General features: G+C 38.3%; 1 protein-coding gene across 10 annotated transcripts in view; it reads left to right on the top strand.

The window, feature by feature from the left end:
* The window catches only part of ESRRG (estrogen related receptor gamma), a 645,592-nt gene that overhangs the window by 438,567 nt on the left and 184,264 nt on the right, over positions 1-22,761 (top strand). The gene's annotated exons all lie outside the window — the stretch shown is intronic.

Genomic DNA, 22,761 nt, shown 5'->3' with positions numbered 1-22,761 from the left:
TTATCAGATAGCTTGGCAGAAAGAGAGAGGAGCCGTAGAAACTGTTTTCAGTAACTGTGCTGTTCATACACCTGATAAGATGGAGAGAGCTTTTCGAAATGCTGATAGGCTTTGAATAAGAAAAGGATAATCACTTCTACTGGCACCAGCTTATCGGGAATGAAGTAAAACACCAACACTTTTACATTAGCGAAAGTAAATGTTTTAGACACTCTGTGCCTTTTTTCCTTCAAGTTAAATAGTAGGGGTGCTTTTGAGCGTGCTATAATGAATAGAAGGATTTATTACCTGGACGAAATTACAGGTGAATCTGTTGATAAAGGAACCCTCAGCATCAGCAGCAGCTTCTCCGATAAGCAGGTGCATCTATGTGTACGTTCTCTGGAGAAATTATTTCTTTTTCCCCTCCAATTCCATTAACCATCATTTCTGATGTTCGAAGATGCAGTTATGTCCTGTGCCAGTTGAGTCTCCTTGTTTACCAGCAGATGGGTGACAGGCATTTGAAACTTAGCTTATCAGGCTTGGAAAATGCTGGTGTGACCTACTGTGTAAGTTGGGGCATCTTTACGTTTCTATCACTTGTGCTGAAGCAGCCAACTCCTATACAAGAAATCTTACTTTTTTTCCCCAGGAATGGAATGAGATTCAGTATAAATTTAGGATAGGTTAATGAGAAGATAAATGCATTTGGCCAAGTAGTTGTCCATTTTAAAGCACCTCCCCTTAAAAAAGAGACAGATTGGTTTTGCGCTTCAGTATAAACCATGAACTTTCCCTGGCTTTCCCCTTTTCTCTTCTTTGTAATTTGATGCCTACAAATAATTTGGCGTATTCAGATTTGATAAATGGTAGTGCAGGAGCAGATTGATTGATTTTGGATTACTATTGATTACTCTCCATGAGATCACTGTGACACACTCGAATCAATAGTATTCGATTAAGCAAGGCACCACCGTTCTATACATCTAGCAGTGGTGGGGAATCCAGGAACAGAATGTTCACAAGCTGATAAATTGACAAAGCGTTCAGCTTTAACTAGCCCTTTGTTCAGCACTAGTTCCTTAAAATATATTTCATTGGAAAGTTCGTTTTTGCAACTCTGGGCCTTTCTGTGCAAGAAAGGTCATCTGTTTAAGGTTTATTAAATTTTAACTCAAAACAACTGGGCTCCATTTAAGATGTAAAATAATTTAAGTACTTACTTCAGGCAACCTTCATGCTTTTGAGCCGTCGCTCAGAGGTTTCATTCTTTTACGAAGATGTCAATTGTCAACATAAAAATGCATCACTGGCAATGTAATGGTTTAAGATTCAAACTGAAATGAAAATTCCTGCCTGAGGAAAGCACTATCCTCCAACTAAGGTGGTCTTCACTTTCTTCAGAAGTGGGCAAACTTAGAAGCAGCACAGGGAGGCCGCGGCAGGTAGCACACTTTGATCAATTGCACAGCCCAGGCTCCTTTTTTCCCCATCCTATCTGAGGGTATTCATCACATCGCCAATACTACATGCAAAACACTAAATATCATCTGATCTGAGAGCTGCCACTGCCGCTGATACACTGAAATCTTTCTATCTTGAGCAAACTTACAAAGTCGCTGGGGGAAAAAAAGATCATCCATGATTCTAGTCCTTTAGCGAGGGACCTCAAGGATGAGATTTTCCATCCTATTCCATCAATGTGTAGTCTTGGCCCTTGGGATGAAGCGTTTGCTCTTTTGTTATGTGGGATTGCCAAATTGCTTCTCAAAAAGGCAAGCCTTAGAGTGAACACTCCGTTGAATGAGTGGATGGTCTAACGTGCAAAACTTGATTTTCAGTGAAATTTTGACAGCTAGGGCTGTGTGCCCCAAATCTTAACAGGCTCAAGTCTTGAAATATACTTCGATAAATTTTCTCATTTTGATAGTGGGTTTAAAAAAACCCAAAATGAATCTGAGGTGGCTTTCTGAGAGAAAATGAGGAGGAAAGTCAAGTTTGGAGTTATGAAATGCCCCGACAAAACTTCAGGCTTTTTGCATGAAAGTGAGATACTAGGATTCTAATTAAATTAGGTTGAACCACATGAAATGGCCATTTTTCTAGGCCAAGGAATGGTCAACTATAAGCAATTTTGTGTGATTCCACATAATAATGGAATTTATTCCTATACTGTCCATATCCCATAAACAAATTGAAAGCAAAAACCATATTTTTAATTTTAGGGTGGGCTGTGTCCAATTATGAAAGACACATGAATTCTGTCTGCAATTATAGCCAGTATATTACAGTATCATTTTTTTGACAACTACTTTTTTCTTTAACACCGGTAGAGAGTTCCCAAGAACACAGTCTTATACACACTGAAAAAGTGTGCGTTTATCTGGCTTCTCACCTGTTGTAGCCAAGCTGCTTCTGAGCATCCCTGTAAATTTCTCACCTGCCGAGGGAGAGTATGGCACAAACAACTGAGTTAGGCTCGAGGACGGACCCTCCGAAACAGCACGTTGCTCAGCGTAAATAGTTGGAAAGCAAATTGGGAAGAAGATGCCAACACCTCAACTATGGCATCCCCGCATCCATTCATTAACAGAACGTTAGTTGGCTAGTTAGCGCTTCGCGTGCTTCCCCCCAGAGAAGTATTAAAACTGTGCTCCATTAAATTTATGCTCCGTTGTGGGTTAGGCAGATGTGCAGCTCCCCGAGTGTCGGCAGTGGAACCCATGATGCTTTATTGGCTGTGGCAGGCAGGAAAGGTGCTTCAGGAGATGTAATAAAATGATCCCAGAGTCTTCATTTGACCCCCCCCCCAGATGTGCAGCTCATCTTGGAGCCGTGCTGTGCTGGCCAGTAGGAGCTCTCGGTGCCCACCAGCGGGAAGAATCCGGCTCCCAGAAAGGAAGGAAATTGACTCTTTAGGTGGGAGGGAGGGGCTCCGGGGCCACCGCTGGAAATGTCAGCAGAAAGTTCATCTTGACTTAGGGTCACATCAGGACCGGGTAAGTTTTTCTCACTCTGGGTAAGCATATGACAGCTTACATCTTGTTTCCGAGAGAGGGAGGGTGGGCCTCGTTTACTGGAACTTGATTGAGCGAATGCCTCCGACTGGTCCCACTGTCAGTCTTGGAGTTTTCCCTTAGTGGTGCATTTCCCCCCTGTCTGTGTCACTGAATTTGATTTATCGCTGGTACTAAGATCAAAAAAGAATTCATTCCTTTTGATGTGTGCTATTAGGCACATGCAGTGCAGGAAGGGGACGGGGGAGAGCCGTCTTAGCATACAAGTCACTGTCCTGGTCACCCGGTGGCCACTGATGGCAGAATATATATTTTCTATCTCTGTTCATTTTGGATGTAGGATTCTATGAATAGAGAGGTGGAGCTATAGGATATTTTAAATTAATAATGAGGTTTGTTTCAGATACAGATTCTTTTGGTAAGGACGCAGAGTGGCTAGAATCATCTGATTCTAGCAACCTTATTTTCTTTTTTTCTTTCTTTCTTTTTTTTTTTTTTTTTTTACTGTATGGGCATTCATTTTACCAAAAGACATAAAAAGCCAAGGAATATAAATAAGCCAATGGGGTTCAGGCTTTCAAAAAAGAGCAGTCGGTTGCACTTACTGTTGGGTGGGAAATTGGGGACATCGGAGGCTTGTCTGCAAATGAGAGGAGAGATTTTGGTGGGGTCTGCTTCTCCAGTATTCACGACCCTGATCAGGCTTTGTTTCCAGCTCTGTCCAGTAGCTTTTGTCCGGCTTCTCAGTTTAGTGGGATTTGTCTGAGCAGCGTGAGCCCCGACCCATCAGCAGGCTGCTAGTCAGCAGCAGGTGTGAACAACATAAAACAGGATTAACGCTGAACCAAAGTGTGTACTAAAAACAGAACCCCTGCCTTGCTTTGAAAAAGGACGGCAGGACTGGGAGATAGAAGCCACTCTGGTCCTGTCCATTCTTTGTTTTCTAAACAGTGTTCAAGGGCTATGCAAATAATTCTGTTTAGGTGCCCAGGAGGCATGCTAGGGTTCCGGGGCTCATTCTCTCTCTCTCTCTCTCTCTCTCTCTCTCTCTGTTTTTAAACTGTAAACGCAAAACTTATGTTGACGCAAAACTTATGTTGACACTTCTCAGACTTTCAGAGAGGAAAAACAAAACAGAGCAAAAGTGGTCTGGGTAAATCTTGAACCAGAATTACAGGTGAATTTTGCAAATATACTGCCTTTACTTCAAATTTAAAGTCGATAGTCATTCAGGGTGCTGTATTTCCCACCTTTTAAGAATATTGTTGGTTGGTTTATTCTAAGATATTTTTTGTGTTTAATTATGTGACTCATTGTACACTTTCACCTAGGTAGGTAAACCACAAATAAATAAAATAAGTAATTTCATTAGAGATTATAACCACTATGCCCACAATTTTTTTTTTTTTTTCAATCAGCACTACCTACATAGGGGCAAGAAAGCTGGCAAAAAAAAGATCATAGTTAACATAGGGGACTGCATGAGTTTAACCAATTGGGCATTGCATTGAATTTATGGCATTTGAATCACTTTATTGATATTTCATTTAGGAAAGAGAAAGGTTGCCTATAAATATGTTTTTCTTTAAATTATGCTAATTCTAGTATATACTGTATATCAGGCTAAAATTTAGATATCTATGTTTTCTCTATTAGGTTTAGACTAACTTGCATTTTGAAACTTTAAGACAGTCACATCCAGAAAGACATCTGAAATAAAGGAAATAACAATTAAATCAGTTACAGAAATTGTATTTTACACACACACACACACACATACACACAAATACAGACACACACAGGTACTAACTCTTCTTTAAACACAGGCAAAGCAAATGTAGGGTTTTTTGTGTATGTATATAATAGTATGACACTAATTTCTGATACTCCAAAAGTATGTTCAAATATAGATATTTATATAAGGTGGATGTGTTTGAGAATATCATATAGACTTTCTAAAAGAATAATTTTGCAATGTCAGAAATCAAAGTTCTAATTATCATTCATTTTCAGCAGCATCTTATACCATACATTACCTGTATTGTCTTTTATATCCAGGGCTTAAACTGTAATTACCCACTCATTCCTTCACCCTTTGCTTATACTTTACTTTTTTAATTTTTTAAATGGCAGGTTTTTTTTAGCTGAGACTTTGCTACTACTGTTATTTTAGAAGTAATCTTTTTTTTTTTTTAGAAGTAATCTTGCCTGCCAGTTTAACTGTGGCAATCTGAACATACATCTACATCATTATAAAATATATAAATGCTAAAAATTATATTTAATTTTACAGTTACTATCTTTAAATGTTCATTTATTACCGTTTGCCTTTTAATATGTTTCTAAGAAATGTCCAGTCCCTTCTGTTTAGTATTATTAAGTACCTTTGGTTATGTACATTAATTGGGTTGTGGGCAAATAGCTTAATGAGAGTTAATGAAATCAAGTTTAGAAGATACCAGTTTAAAATTGATTTTTGAAGTGAATTTTTTATAACCAACTCTCTGGCGTCCAATTGATTACTTATAGTAACTTCTCACGTTGCATCAACATGATTACATGCATTCCTCTGCAATTTTTTAAATCATTAAAGTAATCAATATTTAGTGCATTAAACTGCATTTTCTTGATCATTCATTCCAAAATATTTGTGTGCAGGCCCTGTCCTGGGCACGAAGATCCTGAAATAAATGATAAAAATATAAAATGATCTTGAGTGCATTAAAAAAACACTCTAAAATGGGACTTTATATACTTTTCAATTTATACTTGGGTCAACCTTCAGGAAATGATTTCAGGAATTTAGGTAGCAGAGGTTTTACATAAAACTTAAGCAAGTTGGAGCTTCCATTCTGATTTTCTGATTTCGGCCTTCTAGAGCTGACAGGAAGTTAAGCCCCCAAGAACACAATTAGAAATGGTACATTTAGATCCCAAATATTGCAAAAGTGTGATTGGGGGTCTTAGAGCAGTCAAGTCTGGTCCTGCCTGCTTCCTTGTGAAGCCTTTGAAGATTTGATCCCGGAAGTGGCCATTACATCTTAAAATGCTCTGAATGACTTGTGTGTGGTTTGTTTCTTAGACTGGAAATGAAAGGGGGAAAATGCTTTAAAAGATCAGGTAAGAAAAGATATTTCCGAGGTCATAGGAAAAGGAAGGGGGATGTATGTGAACTCTAGAAGGTTAGTGTAGTTTGACTTTGAGGGAAAGGTGTGCATTAGTAAATTCATTCTAATCAAAGTAAATGACTATTGAAAGGTAATTTTTCTAAGGAAACCTTGCCCTTAATCTTGAGATAATCTCACAGCTACTGTCTTTGTCCAACAGTCCTGCAAAACTACCCAATGCTCTTCCCCAAAGCCTGGGATTTCAATTTGCCCGAGGACTCGATGATGGAATTCAAAGCCGTTTTCTGTCTTTGCAGCCTCTTTTCAGTGAATGCATTTTATTCAAGTGTTTTATTTATTTATTTTTTGGAAGATACAGCTTGGTTTGCTTCAGGTCATTAAAATGATGCTCTGTCGCAGTTTTGGATGTTTATAATTAGATGATCAGTGAAGTTAGGTAATAAGATTTATATTGGCATCAGTTAAGTTTATAGAAAGATTAAAATCATGGTGTCATGGTACCATTACCAATCTGAATATGCCAGAAATAACTCAGGAGAATTTTTGTCAAGTGTTTATACTCAATTAAAATTTATACGACATGTTACCGAGTGATCGTCTCATGATAGCTTGGCACCATGAGGTTGCAAACTTCCAATTTCAAGTGATATGCATTGCAGTTTTTGTCTTCCAGTCCTATAGAATTATGAACTTCGGAAGGGAAATGCTGCGCTTTTTGGAAATGACACTAGAAATATGAGACAAAGAACTGTCTCAAACTTGGGCACAGGGGATATTTTCTGCAACACTGAAAAGCTAGAAAAATGCAGTTTTTCTCTCCACTCACTAGATGCAAAGGGCAGCTTACCTTTATACAAATGCATTGCAGACATGAGCTGAATCATCTCACCTGTGTTTTCCCTTCATTTGTGTTTTTTTTGCAAAGTATCTATGAGAATACATTTCTCCCTCCTAGTTTCCCTGACTTTTCCGGTATCCATCCCCTTGAATCCTCTTTTCTTCACTTTCTATTAAGCCGAGGTGGAATTTTCAAACGGACGCGTCCTTCTTTATGCATAGGGCCAAAATGCACTGCCAAAGCTTCACGGTAGTCTTCAAAAACCCACTAACAAAGCAACAGCGTAAAGTATCCGGGGTTGCTGGAGGTGGAGGGGCAGGGAGGAGGGCAGCTGGTAATTTACGGTTCCTCTAGGAATGCTTGTAGAGGGCTTGCCAGTGCCCCACTTCCACCCCACCCCCAAACTGCACACCGCTCAGTGTTCAGAGGATGATAATGTACCTGGAAAGAAAGGCGGCCCGTGCCGAAGCAAGCAGCATCAGACAGGGCGTCCTGCCAACTGCCTCACCTGCTGCATCCATGAGTCCATCTGGTGACTGCAGTAGCTCATTGTAGGCCTCTTCCGAGGAACATTCAGGCTGAAAAGCAGGCAGTGTGAATTATTTAGGTAGCTAGTGCAAATCCATAGAGGGAAAGGAAAGGAGGGGCAGGGGAAGAATCTGCAAAAACCTCATGCTCCCTCAGCCCTGGGTGCTTTGGAATGCCCAAAGGAACGCAGAAAAGCATTTGATTTGCATAGAGATAGAGATGTATAGATCATTGTGCAGATTACAAACCCATGAATTTTATCTAGATTTGGATAGCAGTGCTCAGCCTGTTTTGCACTGAAAATATGGCCAGCTTCGGGTAGGGAACCTTTGGGGACTTGACAGGATAAGTGAAACTGATGAAATGTAATATTTTTGGGCATTGATTTAACAGAAATAAAACAACTCTGTGTCCTTTCTGAAACTGTTGATTTTGTTCGTGGTGGGCGGGGGCAGGCGGGGATAATGCATTTGACTTTTTAGTGAATTGTGATTTATACATATTGGGTTCTTTTTTTTCTACTAGATAAAAACAAGTAGAAAAAAATTTAGGTTAATTTTATTTGTATAGGTGGCCGGTCAAAAATATTTTGGTTAGTTGCTGTATACAAAACCCTGTTATGGAATTCAACATATCCATTAATATATCCTAAATATGAAATGAAAGCCCTCAATCGTAGAAATCTTTGTAGGATTTTGTGTGTTTTGGGTCTAGATAAACCATATGGACAGGCATGTCCTCTAGGAATTACCTGATGAATGCAAAAACTGAATACTTAAAGAAATTGTAAACCGGACTTAAATAAGCCATTTATACTGAAATAAGCAAAGTTTTAAGGAAATGGTTTTAAAAGACTTCCTGGTATCTAACAAGATAAACTTACCAGGCTGAAATTGTCATTGAAATCTAGGAAGAGCTAGTCTGTATGAAAATGATTTCTAAATCCTAAGTGAAGATTTAGAACTATGAATGGCATTAGTAGTATCCAGACTGAAACAAACTTCCTGTTTTCTTTCCTGAGAATCATTTAGGGGGTAATATAATTTGGGGGTGGGGGGTAGGAGCTTCATTTAAATTAATTTATGATTTTTTTATGCACTCCCCTCATTTTTACTGTATAGATTCTTACAGATACATGGATAATGTTATGTATTACATCTAACCTCTTTATGTTTTAAGGGACAAGCTTATGACAGAGCCATGAAAAAAAAGACCGTGTTTGTGAATAGCTCCCCTGGTTGTATCTGTCCAGAAAGGCATGTGGTGTTTGTGTTCTAGAATAGACTAGATTCTTTAGGGTTTCTTTACTCCATCCCACTTGACTCAATTCAGTTGCAAGGTAAATTTAATGGAGCTGTTTCTTTGAGCCAGTAAAGCTCTAGCCTTCACTTAAATAAGCAATGTCTATTTGGAGCGAAATATGTATGAAAATGAAACATACTGCTCATTCAAAATATAAGCAGCAGCCCAACTCATAGTTGTTCAAATAAAACACTTTTTATTTCAAGGAAATTTATTTATAACCAGTCACTTTCCAAAAAGTATTTGAGATGATTCCTTTTTATCTGCGTTTGAATCCATTTTCCAGGGCCAAATAAAATGAGCTATTTGTCGTAAGCCAAGTAACTCCATAAAATTTAAAGGCATTAAATAAAATTCAGGAGCATTAGACCATACCTGGTTTGTCCTCTCCCCTAATCTTTCTTCTTCTGCTCCACAGTTCTTCCTCTCACAGCCCAGCTCTCTCTCTCCCCAGCCCCACACTGAACAATACAGCATTCACCCCCAGCTTTGCATCATACCATTATAAAAATAAAGCCCCCTCCCCAAGATTATATTTTCCCAGAATTTGTAACTTTTTAAATTATCTTTTCCTGGAAGTAATCTGTTGCTCCTGGAGTTACTAGGATACTGTTGGCTGATGATTGAATGCCTACTCTTTTGACAGGCAAAGAAGGACAAAGTTGAGAGAGACATGAATTAATTAGAAATAACATGTACATGGTGATGGCAGTGGTTTTACTACAAGAGCAGGAGTTGACACAGTGTTTAATTGGCAACTTCAGGGAACGCTTATTAAAGATATTTTAGGCTCCATCGATGTACAAAGTAATGAAATGTTTTAGAAAAACATTTAAATATCTATACAAGAACACAGGCTTTTTACATATTGCTTTAATTGCTTTTATTCACCCTGAGTGGCTGTTTGTTTTTTAAGTTTTGTTCTTATTTAAGACTTAAGGCATGAGGCTTCCTGAGCATTGTTTTATCTCCTTTTGTATTCTGAGGTTCGGGTGTTAGAACATCTCTGATCTCATCTGGACAGGGCCAGCTTTATGTTATCTTTGAATAATTTACATTCATACGATTTCATCAGATCATGTACCTGTGTCAGCTTTGCCTGGGATATGTAATAAGTTACTTTTCTTAAGATCATGAAAAAATGTATATTTGTTTTGATAGGAAGAGTTTAGAGTATGTTTATTTCCATAAAATGGCAATGGAAACTTAGTAAATGAACATGTACTTGGTCTAAACATCTCCTTTCAGCATTTTACAGATGTATTCTTTCATCTTCTCTCAGAAAATCCATAATCTGGATGTTAATTTTATTTTTATTTGATTGGCATCTTCACTGAAGGTGTTTTTTAAAGACATGAGCATCAACTGTTAAAGAAAGCTTATGTGCCCAAGTATTTGTCGGGAAATTTAAAAGAGAAATTTCATAATTTGTCAAGGAACTACCCAGAAGGATTTAATTAGAACCAAAAAATAAATAAATGTTAATAAAAGCCTTTGTGTAACACATGATGTATTTCAAAAGTAAATCTCCTTTTAGTGGTTATTCCTGAAATTTGCTATTGACAGTTTCGTCAAATTGGCTATAGTTATGGAAGGCTTAGCTGCTTGAAGTACTGCCCTCTAATAGCAGTTATGGTATATTATATGGGATAAGTAGCAAATAGTAGCATCCAAGTTGCTTCTTAATAGCCTCCGTAAAAAACTTCATTACCCCATTCATAGGGAAGAAGAAGGATGTAATAATAAATCACCAGTATTTTTACAGGCTCCTGAGTAGGGAGGTAAGGTGACCATTCCCCAAAGCAGAGCTAATAAATAGCATGGTATTTACATAAGCACTGAAGACAGTCAGCTTGGCCTGTTCGTCTTTTGTTTTGGGGTATCACAACTGGCCCAGGCATGATGCCAGATTTCTTTATTTTCTTAAAATATAGATTAAACCTTGGTTGTATTTGATGTGAGAGAACCCGTGATGAGAGAGGAAACAGGTCTTCTGACGAGTGCAGACAGAAGGAGCATAATCTGTGCATACAGAGCGATGAAGCAGTTCAGAGAAATCTACCAGGCCCTTTCCTCTACTATTTCCCGATCTGGCAGAATGTCCTACTGTTCATCTCAGGATCCGAGTTTGAGAGCCATATTGAGTATAGGTTTTAAAAATGATGCATTTTATTTTCGAATGGAAGATACAGTGGTACAGACTGTGGGTTTGGAAGCCAAAGAAATTAATGCGCTTACTTAAAGTATGTCAAGTTTAATGATCTAATAAAATAGCATGCAAAAAAAAATGCTTGGTGAGAGTGGGCACTCAATAAATATTTCATGCCCCCTCCTACTTTGCTGTTAATAATGGGTTGTTAGAAGCACTAGAAGGAAAGTACAAAACTGAGATTTCACTTCTCAAAGCCAAATTAGCTTCTTACCTCAACCGACAAATTCTGAAGTCGAAATGAGTCATAATAAGGATTAGTCAGGGAAGCTTGAATTGAACCTATTTCTCCTGCACGTGTGACTCCTTATCAGTCTCCTACTACTTATAATTGCTGGATTCACTTTCTGAAATTAGCAGAGGGGAAAGCAAAGTAAAGACAGAAACCTAGCCCCTTGCATTTTTTCTTCCCTGCCTAGAATGGCAGGGTAAGAATAGGACTATAAAAATATAGTATTTAATGATTATTATTAGAGGAAATGCAGAAATAAAACTATGAAGGAGTGAAGATAGATTCTAGCAGATTGTTGTGAGGTTAAAGATATTTGAAGAGGTCCTTTTGTCTTCAGTTTCTCCTATCTTTTAAACACTGCAATCTGGCTTCTGAAGTTAGAAGTCCCTAAAAGCCTTGTTACCAGTAGTCTGAGTGCCCAGCTCATAGTTATGAGAGTGTGTGTGTGTGTGTGTGTGTACGTGTGTGTGTGTGAGTGTCTGTATGTGTGTCTGGGAGGTAGTCTTTAATCTATTTCAGGTCAGTTTTCCTGAAGGAAGGGTTAAATCAACTGGTTGAGCTGATGATTTTACTCTCCTGTGGTGATATTTTATTTATATGTTAAAATGCTTGGAAAGTGATTAATTTGTCAGGGGAACATCATGTTCCTGTAAATTTGCTGAATATGTAATAAAATTGCCATAACACGGATGGGGAAAATGAAGATTTTTTTTTAAAACCAAAATAGCCAAAGGGTCTTCCTGTATTTCCATCAGTTTATATTTACTTGAATTTCTCCCTTTAAAAACAACAGCTTTGAAAGACTCCTTGCTTGAAGTTAAGGGAGACATCTGAGCTGGTGAGGTTAAAAAAAAAAATAGTGGGGGGAGGAAGGTAATGGAAGAAGAGAGATGGAATGGTGGATTCTGCTGCCTGTTCTCTCTCCCTGGACCAACAATGACTGATACATCCATTAAATTTCAGCCCAGGCTGATTGACTGAGTGGATTTATATAAATTAAAAAATACAGGTCATATACCTTTTCTGATAGACTGTAAATGAGAAATAGGAATTCCTTTAAACCTCAAAGGAGGAAATCCATAGGCGAGGCTTTCGAGTCAATAAGGCACTACAGCATCAACTCTTCTTGCTGTGTTTGTACAATAAGTTTTAGTTAATAGACAAATATTATACCAGCCTTCCCCCTGACTTTTTCCAGCAAGAGGTAATTTGTAAACGAATCCACACAGTGTTGAAGATTTTCCAGCTTTTGTTGCAGTTTGAACTTGTGCTTTCCAGATGGGAAGGAGGCAGAAATCATCCCTTGCTCCGTTTTCTTGGTGTAACACCTGAAAATGGCATTAGTTCAGGAACAATGACTTTTATTCACAGTCATTCTCTCAGCGCCATGTCCATTTGTCCATTGGAATGAGCCACTTATCATGCTTCCAGGTTTTTCCTCTTTCAACATCAAGCGTTATGAAAGGAAAATTCCATTTTTTCCTGGCCCTCCATGACAGGCAGGCTGAAGACTGTGGTCATTTGGATTAAAAACATATCCATCACCACCAGCCGGCAGGTTATTATGATGTCTCCTTTGAATATATGAATTTCATACGCTGCCTGTTGGAAGTCTAAGAATGCCAACTTTTTAGATAAATAATCATCCCATTGGTGACGTACAGCATACTGTTGCCATATTTCTCACTTCTGCAGCATTCTTGCCCTTATCACCCATGACATAAATCTTTGGCTTTCATATTTAATGAAACGACTAGGGTGACAACCCCCTGTACTCAGTATAGTTAACCAATCATACGCCATCATTTGACTATCATTATTTGGTTTTTTTGCGGCAGGTATTTTAGTAGACCGTTTAGTTTAAATTTGACAGCACATTTGATACAGCAGTGCAGGTAAATACGCAGATCACCTTATTTATATGCTACCTATGACCTCAGCATGCAGCCTTCAGCTTTGTGAGGTTCCGTGGATAGAAAGATGGATGAAGGAATGAAGTTTCCAGCGTCAGTCAGTGTTATTATCGGAGTCTGATAATCTGTCAGCTGAATTTTGGAGAGGGGGGAGAAATATGGACATGTGGGGGAAGCCTAGGACAGGAGTGACCATTTCTCAAGAGATCCATTTTTGCTAAACCTCAGTTCCCTGAGTCACCAGAATCTCTGGTTCTTTAGGAATGGAAGAGAAGTATCACTCCATCTCTCCTATAGAGGTTTCTGAAGTGATGAAACCAAACTCCTTACTCCATTTCCCATTTCTTGGATCTCCCCACCATCCAAGTTTATTTCTCACTGTGGACCCTAGTTTCCTTGTCTGTAAAATTCGTGCCTATAACTGACCGTCAGTTACTGTGAGTTTTATGATTTTCCAGTAAACAGATAGGCCTAGATGTGAGTGTGGAGTTCACATGCAGACATAGATGCTCCAGAAGGAGTCTTGAAATCCTATACATCTTAACTAGTTAGCTACTAGGTAAGAGTGACTGAGTGTTTTATGAGATGGACAGCACTAATTGTTCCCTTTTCCTGATTTCCCGCAATATTCCTTCCTGGACTTCGGATAAGAACAAGAACTGATCCTGCCCTGTCTGTTTGCCTTCTGGAAGATGGAAAGATGAGCTGTCGTAGGACAGCCTTGCCTTAGCAGCAAACAGAGGAGGCAGGGACTTGGGTTTCTGAGGGTGCGACCCAGCGGCTGCTGAGACTGAGAACCATTATGACGAATGCTGTGCGTGGTTGATGTAACTCCAGAGAGACATTTCCCATGGTTCTTGCATGAAGACTGTGCCTCTAGTTATAGGAATCACTTTTTTTTTCTCCCCCAGAAGTGGTCATAATAGCTTTATCTACACTCTCGTCTTGTTCTTGTGGTGAGTGGCTAAGATGGTCCAATGTAGTTAAGCAGTTTCAAAAGTTACCTCTAACTTGATTTTCCCCCAGACCTGTGTTAGGTTAGTTGTTATCCATGGGGAATCTGATTGGCAGAATGGGGGGGGGAATCGAACCTCATTATTTTCTTGCATAACTTCCATGCAGCCTTCATTCTTAGCACGGTATGTTGACCTCTGAAACACATCACATTTTCCTTGGAAAAACTTCATTATTATTTAGCGCCCACATCATTCTTGGCACATAGTAGATACTCACTAAAGTTTGTGAACTGATTCTTTTTTTTTTTTAACATCTTTATTGGAGTATAATTGCTTTACACTGGTGTGTTAGTTTCTGCTGTATCACAAAGTGAATCAGCCATACGTATACATATATCCCCTCCCTCTTGTGTCTCCCTCCCACCCTCCCTATCCCAGCCCTCTAGGTGGTCACAAAGCACCGAGCTGATCTCCCTGTGCTACGCGGCTGCTTCCCACTAGCTATTTATTTGACATTTGGTAGTGTATATATGTCCATGCCACTCTCTCACTTCGTCCCAGCTTACCCTTCCCCCTCCCCGTGTCCTCAAGTCCATTCTCTACGTCTGCGTCTTTATTCCTGTCCTGCCCCTAGGTTCTTCAGAACCTTTTTTTTTTTTAGATTCCATATATATGTGTTCGCACACGGTATTTGTTTGTAGATACTCACTAAAGTTTGTGAGCTGATTCATTTAAAGCTTTGCTATAAACAACTAGCATCACCTCTTAATCTCAGGTGCTGAGAAGTTAAGGAGCTCATTTTGGGTGATGGTGTGAGCTAATGTTGGTGAAAAATCAGTAAAAGTCAGAATGCATTATCAAAGTGTTCAAACAAATGTAACTCACAACAAATCCCCAAAGTTGAATAATGTTTTGTGGGAAGCCCAGGTAAGTATGGATTTCTATTTCAAAACTGGGTTCAGATTTATGTTCAGAGTTATTCCCAAAATAGTAACACTTTGGATGTGCATAGCACTTTAAACTTTTCAGAGGTTTTCGTATTTATTTTTTCTTTTGGGTCTCAACATTCCTGTGCATTAGATAGTGTGGGCATTAATTAGTACCTGTATTTTAATTATTAAATAACTGAGACATAGCAAATTAATTAATGTATATTAATTATATGTATTGATACAGTTAATTAATGACAAAAGCTAATTGGCCAGGAAGTTCTACCTGGTATCTAGCTCCAGTTTTCCATGCTGTGAAATAAGTTAGTTTCTCCTTATTAGAAGGCTCTAAACCTGTCTCAATTAAATAATAATCATCCCTTCTATGGTATAATAATATAAATAATCTAGTATTTTCTAAGTTGCTAGTGATTTTGACTTTTCAACATTATTATCCTTTGTTCTTAGACATTTAAGGGAATGAGCTACTTTTTTTTTCCTTTTTGTTGTATCTTGGTCCCATCTTTGGGATTGTGGGTTCAAATAGTCATCACAGATAGAGTGTAGCACTTAACTGAGTATACAGTTGTTTAAGAAAATTAAAGCATTGAAAAATAAAATCCTTAGAAGATAGTAGTTATAGGTGTGATGACAGTTGGCATATTTAATTGGCTGCTATAAAGTATTGTTATTAAATCTTTGCAGTTCAGCATTGTGTAGCTCAGAGGACAGAATTTAGATATAGAAAATTCAAGTTCAAGTTCCGATTCTATCACAGTTCTGTTTCCTCATCTGTAAAATGGAGAAAACACTTGTCTCACTTTCTGTCTTGAGAATCAGTGTGTGACTGTAACTCCTTTTCTCACTGTTAAAAAGAAAAAGAAAAAAAATCCCGATATCTTCTTGGGATATATGCAGTCATATCAATGTTTCTTAAGAACATTATCTTGAGAATTCACCATACTCTTTGAGAAGTGGCAGAATGGAGGACCATCTATGCCATCAGCTTCATGTCCTTGACTAACTGGTGTCTAGTGTCAGAGGTTTGGTATTTCAAGTTATGTCCCACACTTGTAAGCCAGACATAGAAAATTATTGTGATGAGGTTTATAACAAGGTTTATAAAGAATAATGATGGCTATAGTTGACATAATGCCTTGCAGTTCATTCATTTATTCATTCAACAAACGTCTATTAAGTGACAAATTCAAGTAGCTAATATGAGTTCAGCATAGTACAAAGTGCTGAGGATACAAAGTCAAATAGGCTGTAGCCCATGTCTTCAAGGAAAATGTTAATTAAAAAAAACCTTTTTTGACGTAATTGTACACTCACATGCAGTTGTATGAAATAATGCAGAGAAATGCTGTACTCTTCACCCAGTTTCTTTCAGTGGTAACCACTTGCATAATTATAGTATACAATATCACAACCAGGAAATTGACATTGATAGAGTCCACCGACCTTAGAACTTACAAGTTGCACATGCGTTTGTGCTTGTGTGTGTGAGTTGGTGTGTTTAGTTCTGTTACTGTATATGTAGATTCCTCTGTCCAGCGCCACAGTCAAGATCAAGAACAGTTCCATCGTAAGGTGTTCATTTGCTTTGATATTATACTTTATAAGAAATTATACTTCGTCAAAGACATTTTAGGTTGACCGATTCTCATGTATTATTTATGGATCACTGGGGGTGCAAAAACCTCTTTTGATGATGCTTACAATATCTATCTCCTCTTTTTCTCATTTTATTTGCTACCATCTTACTGCAGGCCTTTCTCATCATTTATCTTGCTGGATAGAATAGCTTCCTAGTTGGGCTTTAAACACTGTGAGTTCAGAGGTCTGGTCTATTTTATCAGGTTCTATGCCTGAAACATGATAGGGATGAATGAGTGAGTACATGGGCAGTGCTGCACTCAAAAGTGTGTTTAATGAAGGCACAAATCGGGTTATGTCTTTTCTCCTTAGAAATCTTCAGTAACTTCCCATCTACAAAATAACATCTAATCTGCATACTATAGTATTTCAAACCTTCCACAGTGTGGCCCCAAACTACTTCCTGAACCCATAGCAAATTCCAGATCCCCTATAGCGTTCTGCAAAACTACCCCCTCCTTCATTCTCTGAGCCTCCCCTGCATTCGCCCACTTCTGGGTCATCCTCCTTCATCCTAAAACGGCCTTTCTCATTCTTTGCTCATTGATACCTTTCTGAACTCAGTGGCACCTTTGCAAATAATTTTTATTCACTCTTCCTATACTATGAGATACAGTTCCCATTTAACAGATTCAGCAACTGAGGTTTGTAGATAACATGTCAGCGCCCACAGTTAGTTGGCACTAACTAAGTAATAACAATGTTGGTGAACTCAAAGCCGGGGCATCTAATTAAAACTCTTATAATCATTTCCTAGTTCACCCTGTAGGTTGTTTTGTTTTGTTTAAATCAAATGTCTTGGTAGGTTTACTTTGACCTAAGGAGATATAAAAATAGCTTTTCTGTGTTTAATGCTGTATCTCACAGTTTCTCAAGATTGTGTGAACAACACTCTAATTTAGAAAATTTGTGCCCCAGTGTTTAAAGTTCACCGATTTTTGCGGATGTGAATTTATGGTTTCTTCCTTCATTCACCAGCCCGGGCACAGGAAAGACAGTGTGTTAAGTGCAGTTGTAGAAATAGGCTCACGGAATTATGGGAATATCTAGGGAAAGAGGTGTCAGGAAAGGCTCGCTGGACATGTGATAACTCAGTTGAGGTTTTACTAATGAATAGGAAATGGCTTATTGTTAGGGGGACAGGGAAAGCGAGATGCATTCCAGAGAGAAGGGAAAGCTGGTTGGTAGGAGGAATTACAAGTTGGCAAGCATTGCATATATACGAGGTACAAGGCGGGGAGAAGTGATATTTGGGGTCAGAGAGGATGGCCAGCCAGTGAGGGCAAGGTCCGGACTCCTTGGCTAAGGGGCCTGGTTGTCAACATGTAGAGTGTTGTGGAGCCATTGAAAGAGAGAGATTGTAAGCTTGGCTAGATTTGTCTTCAGGAATGTGCACAGTTTTATTACTCTGCAGAATCCTCTTTTCAGGAAAACATGAATTAGCTATATAATCATGTCATCTCTCCTTAGCGAAGTACTAAATGCTGTAACCTTCATGTGTATGAAAGTTAAAGGAGGGAAAGAAATGTGCTCTGTGATTTATTTCCTTTCCTGCTAAGGAACACCATGCCGTCTTCCTACTTGAGAAGTAGCTGGTAAATTGGTGATGAAATAATTTTTTAAGTTGATTGAAGTTACTCTGCAAGTTTTCTTTCCTGGAAGCTCCTTTAGAATTATACATTTCTTTTGAAACGTACCAACTCAGGTTTTATATATTGTACTTTTCCCCTGACACATTTTTATTGGGTTTATACTGACATATAAATCATATTTTTAAAACTCAGGTGACTCTCCTCTTTTTCTGATTTCCACGTTTTAAATCCTGTTTCCGTATTCTGTCTCCCATAATATCTACATCCTTATTCCAAACACAAAACCAAAGCAAACCAAAAAAGTTTCAAAGCCCACTATGAATTACTTACAATGACACATGACCACATCGCTGCTCACATATTGCCTATTTACTAAAGCCATTCTATCATGCGCCATGTTTGGATGAAGAAAATGAGGAATGAAGTCAGGTTTGCTTTCTTTACTTCCCAAATATGCACATGGATGCACGGAATTATTTGGTGTTTACAGTAACACATATTTCATGTTGTTAAAAACAGAATACAGAGGGGTGTTTATCATTCAGATCAGTAGAATATTATTCATTATGGGCCTAATCTTGATTTCGTCCTTTGTCCCGTTAATAGGTTAGAAAAAGGTCTGGCCTCAGAGATGGAAAGCTGGAATTTGGACTGAGTTCTGCCTCTAATTCTGGGTGTCCTTGAATAAGTCATCTGTCTCTCTTCCCTGATCCCCTGGGTCCTTGTGTGTAAATCACAAGTACAGCTAGATGTTGATGAAGAATTTTCTAGGTCTGGCTATTTAAGACCTGGTACAAGGCATAGGAATCAATAGAAACTTCTAGTAATATAAAGTTATTATGTTTAACTTTTTGGGGGGTGGGCCGCATCGAGTGGCTTGTGGAATCTTAATTCTCTGACCAGGGATTGAACCCAGGCCCTCAGCAGTGAGAGTGCGGAGTCCTAGTCACTGGACTGCCAGGGAACTCCCATTATGTTTAAACTTACTGTTCAAAATTTTCTCTTTAGATCAATTTTATCAATAAAATTCACGTATAACAAAACACGTATTTTCCATGCATGGTTAGATGAGTTTTGACAAAAGTGATCCATATAACATACAAAAATATGGTTTAGACATAAGTATAAACAAGGTAGAAAGTGTTAGGGCTTCCCTGGTGGCGCAGTGGTTGAGAGTCCGCCGGCCGATGCAGGGGACACGGGTTCGTGCCCCGGTCCGGGAGGATCCCACATGCCGCGGAGCAGCTGGGCCCGTGAGCCATGGCCGCTGAGCCTGCGCGTCCGGAGCCTGTGCTCCGCAACGGGAGAGGCCACAACAGTGAGAGGCCCGCGTACCGCAAAAAAAAAAAAAAGTGTTAAGGGGAAAAATTTCCTTAATGACCCCCTCTAGCCATTCCCCACCCCTTGGTCCAGACAACCACTGGTGATTTCTGTCCCTACAGATTAGTTTTGCCTGTTTTAGATCTTCACATAAACAGAATCTTGGAGTAAGCACTCTTTTGTATCTACCTAGTTTTTGCTCACCAGAGTATCTCTGATATTGTATGTGGATGATCACAGTTTGTTTCATTTTTATTGTTGACCAGGATATATATATACACACACACACATAGATACACACACACACACAAATGTATATACATACATATGTATAATTTTATAATTCCATTATATGATAATTTGTTTTTCTATTCATCAATGATGGATATTTGATTTGTTTTCAGCTTAGGGCCATTATGAATAAGCGATGATACACATTTGTGTATCGTTCTTTTTGTGGACATATGTTTTCATTCTTAGTAAATATCTAAGAGTGAATTGTTGTGACATAGTAAGTATCCGTTTAATTTCATAAGAAACTTCCAAACTGTTTTTCTAAAAACGTTGGACCATTTTATACCCTGCCAGCCATGTATGCGAGTTCTGGTTGCACCACACCCTCACCAGCATTTGGTGTTGTCAGTGTTGGGAATGTTAGCCATTTTTAGGAGTGTGAAGAAAACAAAATTTTCTCTTTAATTTGCAGTTGTAATAGAAACTCTAAAAATTATATAGTACAAATTACTGTGTATGATTTAGGGATATCAGAATTAGCATATTGCTTAATGAATATTGAAAATATTAAGTGTTATTTTATATTTTACCATTTTTAGAATCTCTAATCACTGATATGTGTGTATGACACCCACTGATGTTTCTATAGCACATGTGTATATATATATGCTCGCGTGTGTGTATAAGCATATTTATTCTCATCTCCAGTTTTCTTGTTTGTTACAATGTCCTGAACGATTTCTCTTCTTTCATAATCTACCATGTCTCTTAAAAAGCAGGCTCTTATTATTGCTAATAGTCGAAAATATCTGTCTACCTAGTTAGTCAGAGGATTATATCAGTAAAATGAGAGATTCTTTCCTGAAAATGTACATCTTTATATAACAGATTTAGGATTATTAAAATTGGGTATAAAGATACTACCAGTTCGGTGATGGACTTCACAAGTTAAAGTCTTTTCTACAGAAAAATGTATTTATGGGTGATAATCATGTCTATCATGAAAATAAATATTTTGATCATAACCTCTCCAGTGACTTACTGACATTGAGGGGTTGATATCCTGTAACCCAGCTAGTGTTCTATGTGACTGGGTTAGAGATCAAAAGGGTAATGCTTCTAATGTTCATAGAAGAATTAGGTAGTGAGCTAGCTGACTAAACGTGTAATCAAAACTTCTCATCCTAGGATTCAAACGATGGCTTTTCTCATTTTGTAATGTATGCCTCTGGATCTTTATGTACCAATGCCTTTAGAGATAACAGATTTTCACAGAGTCAAAAAGCAATAAAATACACTTAGCAGTAAATCTTTACTGAGTGTAGTTTAATCTTTCTCTGATGCAGAAACCACTTTATAATTTTATAGCCCCACAGCTTCATTATTGTGAATGCCAGTTATTATATTGGCTAAGAGCAGAAGTGATGTTGAATCAAAACTATGTGCTAATAGAATCTCGGACTGGGAGAGATGGATGTGTGTTTACCTATATACATCCCTTTATTTTAAATTATATATGATTTTTTTTCCATTCTCATTTCCTCCTAGGTTTCCCCCCAGCTTCCCCTCCCCGCCCCTGCCCAGTCTTCTCTACTTTTTCTGAATTTATACATCACTCTCAGTTTCCTTAACAAAAATACAGTTTCAGGCTTTCTCTATGTGAAAACCATGACAAAGTGATTTTATAGCCAGTCCTGAAAGTGACTAAACTTGACAATTGTATTTTATGACAACCTCTGCTTTCATGTCCCCAGCCTACTTTTATATCACCATTTTTTTTTTATCCCAAATATGAACAGTTTCATATCTCTGCATTGGTTGAAAACAAATCCCTTTACCAGGAAGACATTTTAATGGAGAAGAGTATGCTTCACTTAAGTCACCAGAGCCGTTACACCTTAACTCTGTAATATTCAGTTTCTCACTCACCAAGAACCAAAGCCTTTTTTTTTTTTTTTTTTTTTTTTTTTGGTGGTGGTTTGTGTTCCTAGGGGTTGGGGAAGAATTAGTATTATGGAACTAAACCAGATTAGGGGGGAATGTGAATTAGATTTGGTAACAGATGGTGCTGTGGAAATTAAAGGTTCTTTGCGAATGGAAGCGACAGCAGCTTGTTTCTGTTCTCTCAGTCTCTCCGTTCGTGCACTTGATAGACGGGTATAAATCACAACAATCCTGTCTTGACAGCCAATTTCGAGAATTTGATCTGGTTAAAGACATGACTTTCGTGCTCCACTCCCCAAAACCTGCTTCTACTTTCTTTTTACGCAGCACCTTGTCATATTTAGAAAAGCAGACTCACCTGCTTCTCCTTAATGAAATTTTTCATAATTACAGTTTTAGCTGTTTAGTGTTAATTAATTTTCCATTCAGCCTGAATTTTCATAATACCTCTGAGGGATTTTTCCTTCTCTTTATTTCCCCACCGTTTTTACTCATGCCTATGCTTTTGTTGTTTCTAAAGATGCTTTTCACTGTCAGAAGTTCTTATCAGAGGCACTATCTGAGAATCCTAATTACCAAAATCATTATTTGGAAAGAGAAAGGCTTTCATGGGAAGTAGTAAAGTTATCAAATCAGAAAAATTTTTAGAGGTATCAGAAGCAGTCACCCAAAGAGCAGTTATTTCAACAAAATTGCACGAAAAGGTGAGTGACAAGGCTTTTTTTTTTTTTCTTTTTGGCTGATAAGAGCTGCAGAAATGTCTGCTCCATCAGCTAAAATAAACCCCACCAAGTAAATCATGTGACCACAATGTGGCCGAACCAGTTTGCGTCTGTGTTGACCCGGTGAGGATCTAGGAAATGTGAATTAAAGTTCAGAGACTCTAAATGAGAGACTAGAAATTCCGAACACATTGGGTGGACTCTTTACAGCCAGACCCTCAGGTCTGACCAGCTCGGGAGAAAAGAACTAAAGTTG

Source organism: Aethalodelphis obliquidens, unplaced genomic scaffold (assembly GCF_003676395.1).
Source record: "Aethalodelphis obliquidens isolate GAN/ISIS:26980383/991018 unplaced genomic scaffold, ASM367639v1 scaffold24, whole genome shotgun sequence".
Classification (NCBI taxonomy): Eukaryota; Metazoa; Chordata; class Mammalia; order Artiodactyla; family Delphinidae; genus Aethalodelphis; species Aethalodelphis obliquidens.
Note: the sequence above shows the minus strand (reverse complement) of the source record. Positions and strands in the feature narration are given on the sequence as shown.